The sequence below is a fragment of the Podarcis tiliguerta genome, assembly GCF_965153285.1.
Source record: "Podarcis tiliguerta genome assembly, chromosome: 6".
NCBI classification, from domain to species: domain Eukaryota; kingdom Metazoa; phylum Chordata; class Lepidosauria; order Squamata; family Lacertidae; genus Podarcis; species Podarcis tiliguerta.
This window is the reverse complement of record NC_139539.1, coordinates 35317753-35332854: the sequence shown is the minus strand read 5'-3', so window position 1 is coordinate 35332854 and position 15102 is coordinate 35317753. Positions and strand designations below refer to the sequence as shown.

The 15102-nt window shown below is 44.2% G+C and overlaps 1 protein-coding gene across 2 annotated transcripts in view; it reads right to left on the bottom strand.

Moving 5' to 3' along the window:
* Positions 1-15102, bottom strand: part of RHOC (ras homolog family member C) — a 29163-nt gene extending 14061 nt beyond the window's left edge. Inside the window, exon 1 of one of the 2 annotated variants that reach the window (XM_083444609.1) lies at positions 14908-15102. The gene's annotated coding sequence lies outside the window, so the exon portion shown is untranslated. Of the gene's footprint in view, positions 1-14838 lie in introns of both variants that reach the window. The other variant, XM_083444610.1, reaches the window with a different exon arrangement.

Here is a 15102-nt window from a genome sequence, read left to right as displayed (position 1 = left end):
CGGCAAGCCCTAGGCTCTATGGTTTAACCCACAGAGCAACCCGCATCCCGTGCATCTAATTAGAGGCCAATAAAAGAGCATGGCACAGTGAGAAAGAAGAAATCAATGAACAAAAGGTTAGCAAGTGCAGGAATTACATGAACCTTGACCAAAGAAAAACTGGGCAAATCTTAACTCATCTTCCTGATGGGTTTTCAAACCTAATCACATTCTTTGTTGTTGTTGTTTAGTCGTGTCCAACTCTTCATGATCCCATGGATCAGAGCACGCAAGGCACTCCTGTCTTCCACTGCCTCCCGCAGTTTGGTCAAACTTATGCTGGTAGCTTCGAGAACACTGTCACATTCTTTAGTCAAGACTATTGTCCTCATGCTATCAGTGACAACATAACCATGTTGCAGGACATGCAACAATTGCTATAGAAAAAACTCCCTTGGTGTCTCCAGAGACCATTAACACTTTTTCAGGGGGGCAAGGGTCACATTCACCCTTACCCACCTCTCCAAGGGCTACATGCTGGTGGGAAAGGATCAGAGCAAAATAAAAATAAAAATAAGTGGGGCCACAAGTCCATGACCAGGAAGAAAATAAATATTCATGATTGATTGATTCATGGTTTTATACACCCCAAAGGCAGGGAGAAAAATTGTACAACAATTAACCAACCATGCTTCAGAAAAAAATAATGATTTTATTCACTTTGTGTTGAATCTATTAAAAAATGGAAGAAGGCACCCATATCACGGTGGACTCAGGAACATTGATTGGGGTTTGCTAGCAAGAATGATTAATACAGGAGTGCCTAAGCCACATTCACTCAGTGCTGCAAAGTTGATAACTTGGAAACAATCCAACTCAGATTCCAACACTGTAATTGACTGTGTACGCTTGTACGCATTGTGAAATGCCAGCCAGCCTTGAGATAAGCCAAATTTGAACAATTCTACCCCTAGAGATTTTGTTACCTAGGTTCTGTTTATAAAGAGATGGCCTTATCTACAAAAGAGGAATTCCCAGTTATATATAACTGAAGATAGATAATAACAATACTCTACAAGGCTGATATCTTAAATTGTCATTGCCTTCTATCCTGAAAACACAATATGTTGGTCTTCAACACACTTAAGGAGCATTAAACAGTAGATCTGAATAATGTTATCAACACTTAGCATTTTATATAGCACTCTACAGCACGCAAAGTACTTCATCATCTACAAAATTTCAATAACTGTTACAGACAACCCTGTGAAGCATTAGCTCACTTCATGTGTGCAAGGGGTCCCCCAGGAATAAAGAAACAGCAGGACTGTACTGCTGGCCCCGCTCCCAAATGTGGCTTCTCCCAACCCCATCTCTGACATCAGCACATTAGGTATGGACATCCCAGCTTAGAAATCCACACCCAACGCATGCATGTTTGGGAGAGGCAATGGTTTCACCCTTTTTACACATGGACTCCCTTTGCATGCTACTCACATGAAGGAACATTTTGAAGACTGTCCAGAAACTTCAATTGGTCCAAAAACGTATCAGCAAAGCAAGCACACATAAGATCACACTCCAACAACCCAGTACATCCTTACAGTGCTTAAAGAGATAGAGCAGCTACCAATTCATTCCTGGAAACAATTCCAAAGTGCCTGGCTTGGTCTACAACACCAAAATGGTCTGGAACAGAGGAAGCTCCAAGTATAGGCTCAGCATTGCCTAATTATCTAGCAGTGACTTTGGGGGATTTCACTAAGTCCAGCCCTACATGATAATGGAGGGTCAATGAACCTGCAAAGGATGTGCTTTGCCACTCAGCTATTACCTCAAGATATGCGAAATATTAACCACCCTGGCTGTTAATATCATCTTCAAAGCGTCTCTCCACCTTCTGAGGTGCAGCAAGCAATGCATGGAAGAGCTTATTCAGTAATGGCACCCAAGATCCAAGCCATTTCTAACAAATGCAGTGGTACCTTGGTTCTCAAGCTTAATCCGTTCCAGAAGTCTGTTCCAAAACCAACGCATTCCAAAAGCAAGGCATGCTTTCCCATAGAAAGTAATGCAAAATGGATTAATCTGTTCCAGACTTTTAAAAACAACCCCTAAAACAGCAATTTAGCATGAATTTTACTATCTAATGAGACCATTGACCCATAAAATGAAAGCAATAAACAATGTACTGCAGTCACACAATCAATCAGTAGCTGAACTGCGATCCACGCAGTCACAAAAAAGCCACAAAAACGCAAAATGAATAGCAAAAACAGACAGACCTCAGTGTAACACTCAAATTGGAAGCGTAACACTCAAAACGGAGCACATTCGGCTTCCAAAAAAAGTTCATAAACTGGAACACTTCTGGGCTTGCAATGTTTGGGATCCAAGTTGTTTGAGTACCAAGGTGTTTGAGAACCAAGGTACCACTGTATTGCCATCCGTGTATTTAAGATGGAGTCTGAGAGAAAGTGGTACTGTATACCTAAGCTCACCTACTGGAGTTCATGATACTGGAGGCAACTAGGAGAGCTGTTTTGTGTAAGGGTTAGAGTGTCACACTAGGACCTGCTGTGTAATTCTCTGGGTGACCTTGGGCACTCTCTCTCTCTCCTGTCTCACAGGGGGTGTTGCGGGGTTAAAGATTAAAGCTGAGGAGGACCATGCCCAGTGCCCTGAGCTCAATACCATCCGAACCAAGGATAACCTGGTTTATGCCTCAGCCTCTTAACCTCTGCGCCACACACCAGTTCATGTTTCAAAACAATTAAAACCTGCAACATTATCACAATAACTCTGCACTATCACAGTTAGTGATAGTTACTAAGCAGCACAGTGTTCTAAACTTGTGTGCCAGTCATTTGGAGGTGTGACCCAAACTGCGGAAAGGGAAATAAAAGTAAGATATAGCAAAACAAGTCAGAGGAACTGGCATTCTAAGGTCAAGATGGTCCCTGCTATTGGGACTTTTTGTTCCTTTTAATATTATTATTGAAGGGAAGCAGCCTATGTTTGTATTTCATCTGTCAGTGCAGGCCCCGTTTTCCCTGCTGTCGCCTTATCTTAAACACAGGGCAAAGGGAATTTGGGAATGTGAAGCATTCTCTTGCAACACCGGAAAGGAGAATTTGGAAAGAGCAGTCAATGCTTTCAGTCTGCCTGTTACTTGCAACTATATATTCGGGGAGGTAGGTCAGGAAAAATAGGTTTTACGTATTTTACAAAAGGTCAGCAATTGCAAAACAAAACGAAAAAGCTGGCTGAATGCAACCTAGGTCAAGAGCCCAGTTATGAGAGACATGCATTGCAATCCATCTGCATGCAACACACCCTGTGCTTTGAGAAGGGTGTAGACTATACTCTTCGCCAACCTAGTGCTCTCTAGATATATTGCACAACAACTCCCATCAGCCCCTGCCGAAGTGGTAGTAGCCAGCAGCAAGTTATTTTAAGGAGAGACCTTCATTTGAAGGACCAGGAAGCCACGCTGGAAAGACAAGAATTCCACCCAACACGCTGGAGAGTCACAACCACAGTAGCAAAGTGTGTAAGTTTATCTGCTCTCTTATCAAAGTCTCCCACCACTTACTGGCCAGCTGCTAAAGCCAAGAATTCATGGCTGTGCAAGCCACACCTATTCATATGCCATGCATTATGCAGCTCTCAATTCAAAATTACAACTGGCCAAATTCTGTTTCTGCTCACTCACCAGAGTTTCAAATGATGCTGCAAAAAATGTCTAGATATTAAGGTGAACCTTTGAAAACTTATAAAATAGCAGCAGGGGGCAGAGGGAGAGGAAAATGTTAACCCTTCTCAGCCTGTTGTGGTCCTAACAAAAATCAGCCCAGGTTTATTTACATTGAAAGTGAAGCCTCCCCTGCTGCTCAAACACACTCACAACTGTTTAGACATTTTAAAATATTCACGTTAATTGCATTCAAACAATTACCATTGCATCTAGTTTGACCCTAAGAATGTACCCAAATGCATGATTTAATAATAACTGCTCTGAAATGTGCCACAAAGTAGTGTTTACTGACATATGTGTGTGTGTATACACACACACACACACACACACACACACCACATTCTATATTCCAGCCATATTTCCCCAGTTATAAATCAAGAGCTTCTCAGCATGGCCTTGTAAAGGTTTCCACTCAATAACTAAACACTTAATGCAAGATTACTCATCCCACTGAAGCATTAATGCATGACAGTGATGCAAGTAGCTACTTGTTGAGTTCATCAGGTCAGAAATGGAAACCAACCAAGGTTCACAAAGAGTAGGAGACGCCCTTAAGCAAGACTTTTTTTTGACAAGCGGTGGTGGAGAATGTGATTAAGCACTTGCCTGCAGTTTATTTCATTGCTAACATAGTAGAGGAAGAAATCTTTACAAGATTAAACATTTAGCATGATGAAGAACTCTGTGCAATATACTCATGTGCTGCTATGGTTTATCATATGGTTTATCCTAACAAGGGTAATAATCTACTACCAATACATTTTGAACTGATAGCCCAGCAGTGGGGAACCTCCAGCCCATAGGCATAATCTGGCTTGCCACCTTTTCTTTTCAGCCCACCGGCATTGACACAGAAGACCACACCTATTAAACAGGCCGAGATGGCAACAGTTTTGATCCACTTTTTAATATAACATTTATCTCAAATCAGCGCAATCTGTGTACACATCAGCAATGACCCACATTAGTTAGAAACTATGACGACAACCTAATGTCTTACCTGGTAGTCACAGGTGACTAGGAATTTCATGCAGCCAAGTGAGCAGGCTGGTAGAGGAAAGATGGACTGCTCCATTCCTCCTCTACCAACCTCTTCTTCCTCTACCAGCATGGAAACCCAGTGGTCAAGCAGATAAGGAACAAAGCTTCTGCTCATTTCACTCACAAACCTGCCTACTCCCTACCAACCCCCTCTTCTCCCCATTTACACCTCACCAACCCCCTCCCTTTAAACCTCGGCAAACTCACCCTTACATCTCACCCAAACTGTGGCCTGCTCACCTTACAATTCACCCAAACCCTGGCACAGGAGAGTCACAGAGGATCAGGCAGCAGAAGCTGGGCTAGCTCTCCAGTAACCATTCTGCTCTGCTGCCACTTCCCTTCTCTCTGCCTCCAGCATTGCTGAAGCCAAAACAGCGGTGTCAGTTTGAGGGGCAAGAGAGAAAGACAGTTGCTAGAGAGCTGCTCTGGCTTGTTCTGGCTACTCAGGTTCAGGCCATTGCCACATTGCAGTTCATATGGACTGCAGCCTGATGACATCCTTACACTTCAATTTATATAGAAAAATGTACAAGGCTGCATAAGGGAGCACATCGTTTGGAACTAGGCAAACAGCTTTTGAAAGGGGATGGATTTGAGACCAGTAGAACTGCCAAATCAGCCTCAGAGCCCAAACCAGGGTGATGGGTGGTGTAAAAGCTGCCTGGCAAATATAACGGGAAAATTATAAAAAGAAACTTTCTCCTTTGTCTTGGTCACTGCATAGAGTTCTAAATAGGCTTAGAATTTTTGCATTGAGAAAAGGATTTTAAACAAGTAATTTCAGAAGCAACACAGAAAATCCATGAATGAAAAGAGACCTCTGATCAGGGAGCTGAAAGAAGTAAATGAGAAAGCACCAAACAAGGCATCTCTTCAGAGCAGGCACAAAATACATAGGAACATGCTCAAGAGGTAAACTTTGCTGATTCAGTAAATGGATTGTAGAGCTGGAGCCAACAGTGACACACAGCAGACCAAGCCAAGCCAGGAGACCCAAGACAACAACAAAAACCTGAAGGTAATGGAAGCTGCATGCACTGAGCACTCCAAGTTAGAACAAGGAAGGAAAAGAAGAAAAGAACTGGGTATCGAACTGCAATCTAGGATTTCAGATACAGTCAGCAGGAAGCTTGACAAACTGGCTCAGACAAGAAAAGCAACAGACACAGAAGACTACGCTTCACATCTTCCACAGCTTTTGTATCGATCTCTGCTTCCTGACATCTGATCCAGATGATGAGATTTTTGGCAAAGCAAGCAACTGTACATTTGTAAATGGGCAGAAAATGCTGCCCGATACACAGAAAGATAAAAGTCTGTGGCCCGTGTTTGCATGGGTATTCGTTCCAACCAAAATTAAAGGGGACTGTGTTCATATTGTTCAGTCCAATTTTGTGGGAGAAAAGTCCCATTGAATACAATGGAGTTTATTTCCGAGTAGCCATGTACACGACTGCAACACATCAATTCCCACACAGAACATGTATCATTCTCCTTTTAGGTTTTCCTTTTCCTTTTTTAGTGTATCCTTACTTTTGAACTACTCAACCCAATGTCAAATGCAAGTTCAGCAGAAACCCTCTTAGTTTCTGTACAAATCAACAAAGATTTCTGTTGGGTGAGAATACCCATGTAGAGAAAGTTGCCCCAAGTGCTGGTCACCACACAGAAGCAGCTTAAGGTCCAAATGCCACTCCCCCTCTCCTGCCAAGCCCGGCTGCTCATAGGAGCCAGCTCCTAGATGTCGAGGGGTCTTCATCCCCAATAAAATAATTGAGGGGGGTGGGGGGCCCCAAAGCTGATAGGAATTGCCATTCACACAATGTGTGTGCACTGTGTCATGTGATTGATTATGTGGGGTGGGGCTTACCTGGACCCTCCAATATATTATTCTAGTTGGCACTCCTGTGGCTGCTACAAACTCCTCACCCCTCCCCTACCAAACTGAAGGATGTGAGACAAGAAACCGGTTCAACTAGAGAAAGAGAAACTAGGGGCATCTTGCAAGGGACAATAAGTGCATAGAAAAGGGGGGAAACACCCACTGATTCTCCCTACCATCACCGTTACCTCAGCAAACACACGTTCAGGAAACATACTCTTCCTGTGGCAATAGGCAATTCCATCACAACATGACAGATGAAAGAGACATTTTGAAAGTTATCAAGTGACATTTTGGAGATCAGTCCAAAGTTATCTGAGCAGACAGTTTTTGTTTTTGAACATGGTTGACATATCACAACCTATGGAAGTTGTATATATTTTGTTTCATTGTCCTCCGCTAGCCTTAGTAAAGTCTGTAGCTTTTAAGCCATTCGCATTGTAAAATGATGCAATAAAATTCATTCCCATTAATGTGCCACATCTTTTCTTCAGGCAGGGGTGAAACCGGCTTTATTTCACCCAGGTCAAATACCCAGTTTGGCACACTCCCTGCCCCCACGCACACTTGTGTACACACGCACACAGGCTGGGCGCCTCAATACCCCTGGAGACTTCACCCAGGGCAAAAAACCTGGCTACCCCCCCAAGCTATATCTTTGCTTCAGGTATCAGGTGTATGCCTGCGCTAGCTAGGAAACACACTGAGAAACCTGGAGCAGATCAACCATCATTGGGTCAAGTGAAGCAGATAGGTCTATCCTTTAAAAATCTGTCCTGCCAAATTCCATTTAGCAGAATCAAACACAAAACTCCTCGCCTCCTGTTGCAAAACGCCAGGCAGCGAACGTGATGTTGAAGCCCAGGCAACAAAGTGGAGAAGTTTATAATCGTTCATCTTTATGCTATAAAGTTTATTTTAGCACACATCAAGAGAAACAAAGACACTTCCTGAACATGAACATTTCCTTTCTACCATTTATAGCACCAGGGGCATAAAGGATGAACTGGGAAATATATTCGGACATGAGCTTTCAAACAAGTACAAAACTGACTAGCCTGTTCTTTATCAAAGCCCATAAAGTTTGAGATGCAGCCTTGTAAAAGGTGATGCACTTACTGGGACTGAAAACCCTTCCTGTTACGGCAGTTCTTGGGACTACTCAGTCTGTCATTTCTGGCAAGGAAAAAGCAGCAAACAGAGGAAGCATGTGCCCTCTACCCCATAAAAACCTGTGTTACCCCATAAAAACCTGTGTTTTGAAAAAATGTGAATGCATTTCACAGACATCTGAAAACGGAGGAACACCTTTTGCTCAATTAAAACCAAGAAGCACACTTCACTCTCACCCCCCGCCCCCAAAGTTTTACGGTACTTTTAGAAATACAACAATACTTCAGATTCCATGACAGACAGAGCAAGGTCTAGCCACTCAGCATCACTTCCCTGCCTCAGAGGATTTTGGTGGGAGCTACTGTGCTATAACACCAGGGCAAAGCGGGGAGGAGGGCAGGAAATGCTGCCATGTGATTTCTGCTCCTTATTAGATCTGAATGTGTTATTATTGTAAGAATCTCTTGTAAGATGCTTTGAGAGCCTCTCGTGTGTTATAAGCATTCTAAACAAAAACATATAGGATTTGCCTATGCTCTAAAGAGCCCAATATCCTATGCTCCTGTATGTGTAACTAGTCGCAGGGGCGAAAGTAGGCTTTATTTCACCCAGGACAAAGACCTCTTTTGGCATCCCCATGCACATTTGCATACACACACACAGCCTGAAACCTCAGTGGCACCCCTCTGGAGGCTCCACCTGGGGCAAAACACCTGGCAAGCCCCCCCTCCCCCCCAGCTACAGCTCTAACCTGTCACCTTTTTTCACAATAAACTGGGGCGAAGGGCAATTTTAAGTGTAGTAAAGGCAGGTAGGAGAGGATACTGAACCCTTCACCACCACGCCCTTTTTGAAAAACAATTTCACCCCAAAAATGAGGGAAGGAGACATGTAATTTGGGCAAGTAAAGTGCCCTGTTCCACTCTTCCTTGGGCTAGACTTTAACACCCCCACCCCCATGAAGGAAAATCCACACAACCCACATTCTGGTGCACAGCTTGCTCCTGACATGAAGGTGCAAGAGACAGGCTGCTGTGCTGCAGCAGCAAGAGTGATAGGATTAACCATCACATGCAATGCAGCAAAATTACTCACCCAACTAGCAAAAACCAAACAGAAGCAGAAAAGACCAGAGATCAGCAATTCATGCATAGATGTATCTGGCATCTCCTCTCTCCTGAGCTGGTTTCTCCGGGCTCTCAATTTATTTATATATTTGCTCCTGGTGTACAGATAATTCTTATAAGTACACAAGTGTGCCATGGCACACAATTCAGAACTACAGTAGTGATCTAATGGAATTGGGATTTAAGGGCCAAGCTAGTCATTTGGCAGGACAGCTGGCCCTGGGAATCCGAGTCTTTGTCTCTCACCTAAAAACTGGCAGAAAGAGAAAATGAGATTTGGAGAGAAGGCGGCTATTTAATCTCCAACAACTGTGCAACCGTCTGCCTTGGGAAGGTGTGGGATTCACTGGTGGTGAGATTGGTGAGCCACCTGTCAGGGATTTGTAATGCCCTGCATTACAGTTCCTGCATCAAACGGGGGGTTGGGCTAGATGACCACCAGCACATTCTTTCCAACTTTAAGATTCAAACCTTTTCCTGCATCCCACTTCATCTTACTCCCTGGGAGATGCATCAACTGAAGAATTGTTCAGGTGCAGAAAATGTTAAGGAGCCCTTCCCTGCTTCCAAATCAGCCTTTATCCACTCTAAGGTCTTGTCCATACTTCTGCTTGTCCTACCTATGGGGCGGAGACGTTTTCTGTTTGCAGCCCTGCTGCTTTTCCCAGGAAAGCCCACTCTTTAACATTGAATCAGATCAAGCATCACTCCATGGAAAGTCCCACTGGATTCAGTGAAAAAGACTGGGTTTTCCCCAGGAGAAACTGGCAGGACAAGCTGGAGCCCCAAATTGCACTCTTTTCTCTAGCTGTGGCCCCCAAGTACATCTTTTGCCCTGGCTAACAGAAAAGCAGCAGTGGGAGGGAGAGGAGATGAAAAGTGATAGGTTAGAAGGAAAGAGCAAGCACCTACCCTTTTCAGGCATTCAGTAGAGAGACAGGATCCCAGCCATAGGTCTCTACCAAATGTTTAAGTTGGCCCTACTATGGTTTGGATGGGTCTCGACCAACACATTACCATGCAGGGCTGAGTTTATGAATTTTGTATGTTTGTTTGAGTTAAGAATTCTCGATTCTCATCTGCACATCCACAAAAGATTATTATTACCCCTTACAGAAAGGAGGTTTGAAACGTTAATCAGCAAAGGAAGTGGAATGGATCAGTATTCACGAAACTCTGTATGTTTTGCTCAAGGTATAAGCCTGAAAGGGCATGTGTTAGTAAATCACATGTGCCCCACAGTTCTGACTTCAGATTTACAGTGCAGGAACCTTGTTGTCAAATGTCACAGCAAAGCTGGAGACAAAGTTAACTTTTCAGAGCAGCCATACTAGTCAGATTGCTTTGAGTAAGCATTTGTTTTGTTGTATCCTATGCTTTACTTTTTAGAAGTATTTTTTTTTTGTAGCAGGCCAAGCTACAGTAAGTTAAACAAACACACACTTAGATGAATGTTCTCCTTTTCCCTCCCAGATTTACACTCCAGTCAAGATTATGGAATAATTTCTCTTTCAATGAAGACAATGCCCACATTCATTCATTTTGGCAAGGCGGTGATGCTACTGAGTTTTTCACTTGTCGCCTAAGCTTCACATAAATAGATCTGAATGTCAGATCCAGAAAACAATGAATTCTTCCTTCCCCAGGTTTGCAGTGGTTTTTATCTTTCTAGATCCAGTCCTCTGTTGAGATGTGATGAAATCTTTGGAAAGAAGGGTTGCCTCTGTTACGGTATCTGTGTGACTAAATGCAGTCTAAGCTCTGTTAACCCATTCAGGCTTGACACTGTCCACTGGACTGCAGTGATAGACACCTCCCTATGAACAAGCTGAAGGGATTGCTGTACAGAATGCAAGAGGACACACTGCTGTGGGTGGGGGGGAAAGTTGAGAGACTTAATTTAGCCTTCGAAATAGTGATTCCTCCAAGATTCAGATAAGCAAACTGCTATTTTGGGAAACATTGGTCATAGCCACATCATATATTTAAAGCACACTCTTATTTAGCAATCATGGACTCCTTGCAATAGCCGTAGGAACTGTAGTTTGTTAAGTCACAGACCTACAATTTCCAGCAATCTTAACAAAATAAAGTTACCTGGATTATCGAACTGTTAAAGTGGTATAACAGCATTTTCAATGTATCATGGGGATTTGACCACTGGGCTTAAATGCACACACTCCCACACACCCACCCAAGGAACATGCAAAACCCCCCTCAATTTTCTGATTCCACTCAGGAGATATACGGTCTGCATTTCAAATGAACACACTCAAGTCCTAGAAGTGAACTTGGCAATTTATTTAAAATGTATCTCTCCCACTTAAAGCAAATGCATAATTCTGAGTTTCAAGTGGAGTGCTTTACTGTTATTGGCCTGACAGGCATTCAATATTTGCCCAATATCATGTTTCTTTAAATTTCTCTACAAGAAGCAACAATATTTATTTTGCAACAGTCAAATTGAAAACCTTTTGGGAAAGGAACACTCTTAATTCTGCACCTCCCCAAATTTCAAAGCAGGGTTCCTGGAGAGAACACAGTCACTCCTTCCCTATTCCCTCTGCTGCTGAGAGTTATGATTCGGGCTTGTGGTTTGTTTCCTCCAGACAAACAGAGCTGTATACCCAAGAATAAACCTTGGTTACAACAGCTCATGGTTTGTCTATATCATGGGTAGGCAAACTAAGGCCTGTGGGCCGGATCAGGTCCAATTGCCTTCTGGATACACCCCGCAGATGGTCCGGGAATCGCTGCATGGATCGTCAGCAAACGCGTTCTTTCCCTGTCCCTCTCTCTCTCACACACAGCGGCGCCTCCTCCCTCCCTCCACCTGGCTTCTCCCTGCCCTGCCTAGAGAAGGAAGGGGGCTGGGCTTTGTTGGTGCCAGCAGCAGCAGCACCATTTTAAGCAGGCCCTCTCTGGAGCCCTTTCGCGCACTGCCCATCGTCCCTCTGCCGACGCCAGCCCCTGTCGCTCACAAGACACAGGTAAGCAGCCACTGGGGCTCGTGGTGCTCTTGCATCATTCCCCACCCCCCAAAAATACAGCCCGGCCCCCCACAAGGTCTGAGGGACAGTGGACCGGCCCCCTGCTAAAAAAGTTTGGGGACTCCTGGTCTATATGTTCCCAGGGAACCATAGGACTGGGTCCTAAATCAATTTTTTCTTTTGCATTAAAATGCCTTTCTGTCTTAAAAAAAAAGTTAAAAGGTTCATGCAGAAGCACTTAAAGCAAATAAGCCCTTCAGTCAGTGCTATTTTAGCACCATGCTATTTTTTTCCTTTTGCAAATATTTTAGAGTACCTTTAAAACAATCCAAAGAAAGCACACAATGACGACGCCTAAATAAAAAGTGCTTTAGCACAAATTAAAATTGATTCAATTTTTTTAAAAAGCATGCTCAGAGTTGCTGCTTTCCTACTCAAACTGTTATGTCACACGCACTCATACAGATGGAACATAGTGGGATGCACACACACAAAGTGTTATCCTCCGTATTCCCTGAAGCACAGAAAGTTAACAACAATTACACATAGAGCAATGATTGGGAAGCACAAAGTTCTGCCAGTTTGGAAGCAGCTTCAATAAAGAGCTTTCTAATCTCTCTTTCGCAGCACAACCCCCCAGAAGTGAATAGGAGTTGAACAAGAATTTATTTATGCAGTTCAAAGTAGTTTCAATAGTGCTTGCCCAGCAAAACTTCCCTGGTGGTTTGCATGTCCAAAGTCTGCTGGCAAGAATGACCCTTAGTTTAAAAAACTATTGGAACCCCGTTTCTGAAGCTACATACAAGATGCTTCTTCACACAGTGAAAATAAGACTCATCTATAATATTCAAACAGAGAAAATTATAGACTTAAACAAGTTACCTATTTAATGGTATATATATATATATATATATATATATATATTCCTTACTCCAGAGGGAAAAGCTGCCTTTTATCCATTAACTAAGAGATATGCTGGAATCCCACAACAGACACAAAAGCATCTGCCAGTCACAAATATCCCTGTGAAGCAACGTGACAATGCTACTGCCATTTTCAGTGGGTGTTTTCTAAAAGGCTGGGGCAGGATTTAGGGAGCCTGGTTTGCAATGAAAGGACTTGGCTGCCAAATTCCAAGGAGAGGGAGGGAGGATGGGGAGAGAGAGAGAGAGAGAGAGAGAGAGAGAGGCACTGTTCAGTCATGGTTCTGGAATGCTTTCTTGCTCCTAAGCTATTAGCACAACCTCCTTCCCACCCCAATATAAATGTCCGAAAGTGAGCTAAGCAAGCATTTAAAGGACACGGGGAATCACTGTCCACATCACATGGCAAGCCAGTTTCACAGGAATCCTCAAACAAGAAAATGCAACAGCCACACAGAAAGGTATGCAGCAAACAGGGAATGAGGAGCAGGGGTGAAAAAGAAATAATCACAGTGCCTGTTTGGTTCAAACCAAATTCTCCATATATGAATATGCTGTTCCCATTAAGCACCCTTTAAAAAACCATCCATTGGTGAGTATATATTAACACAAAAAGCAGGGAGCAGTGCTACTTTTCTTCCCTGACACACTATTCACCTTTTTTTGCTTATCAGAGCTCCCACCCATCCTCAGTTACTCACTAGCAGTTGTGCTTTTCCAACTTCCTCCCAACAGATTCAACCCATCCCAATTCCTGTCCAAATCAGTGAAGGGAAATTCTTCACCTACTGAAAACAAGGAAAGACGAACGGGATTCACATTTTAAAACAACATTCTGGGAACGTGACAAAATAATGGAATTAAAATGGCAACCAATCAAATGGAATTATTAATCAGAGCCAGGGTGCAGCGCCTAAATCTGTGAACTAGTAACAAAAAAAGGGAGTGCCTTATAGCATGCAAAGATTAATGTGACTCTTTGACAAGGAAAAGGTATTTAGTCTTCAAAATTCCAGGATTCACTTTCAAGGCCAGAGCAGAGAACAGCTCCCAGTTAGGCTCAAGGGACAACACCTTACCTTTAGAGATCAAAAAATAACTTCACATTTTTTGCCTTATGCTTAGCAAGTGAGGTGAGGCAGTAAAACAGAGCCTTTTCTAGGGTGGCCCCTATATGGCTCAATGGTCTCCAGCAAGAGACTCGTGTTGCTTTCCATTGCTTTTGAAAGTAGGCTTTTCAATGAAGCTGCCTTTTTAGTCCTCCAGGCATTTAGGGATGGAGGGGACACACACAAGAGGTTCATCTCACCACTGTTTTTAAGATTCTGTGGGAATCAGAAACGTGTTTCATCTGATAAAGTTACTTTCAAATAAATTACCTCTCCACGGCACATGCCTAGGTCACTTCACACCTTCCAACCCACATAGGAAAAAAATCCCAGCAGCTGTCCCCGGTTCTCCCCTTTGCTCACTGGATCCTGTACACTGAAACTGCATGTGCCCTCCTCCCCCATGCAAAGGACACAGTATCACACCCACGTGCATTCAGATCGTGCATTAACCTGAAATAACTAGGCAACCCTGACTTGCTCCACTCCACCTCTGCTAACCACCCTGATAGCAAATACCACGGCAGAGTTTCAAAGGATGACTAAGGCTACAAGGCTAGCCACGGTTACTAAGGAGTAAGTCTCATCGAACTCAGTGGGACTTGCTCACGACGACGACGCTCTCCCCCGCACTCACGCGAAACTAAAGCCCATTCAACAGCGGGGTCTACTTTTGAGTAAGCATGCCTAACGATCTGAGTTGGGTTCCTTCCAAGGACTGACTTGAACCTGCCCCATGTATATATCTACAGATATGGAGAGGTACAGATCGCACTTCCAAAACCTGCTACCCCACCCCGCCTTCTTGAGCGCGCCCCTCTCGCTTCCTCCAGCCCCGCCAACTCCTACCATGCATTCCCCCCTCAGCTCCACTCCTATTCAAGCCAGGCTACTTTAGGGTCACGCTCACTAACCTACGGAAAGGGGCTGCGGGCCGGCCCCCCAAACCGATCCCGAGCTTCCCTCCTCGCCTTGCCAGCTACCTTAAAGCGGAGTCAGGCTCCGGCCGCCGCGCTCCCTGGCCTCTCGGTCCGTCCTGCCTAAGCGCGAGCCTTCGGGGAGCGGAGAGGCGGGACCGGGCTCGCTTGGTGGGGCTGACACAGCCGCTGAGGCCGCCTCCCGGTCCGCCTCGGGGAGGGGCCGTCGGGAGAGGCTCGCACCGCCCAGGGCCGCGTATG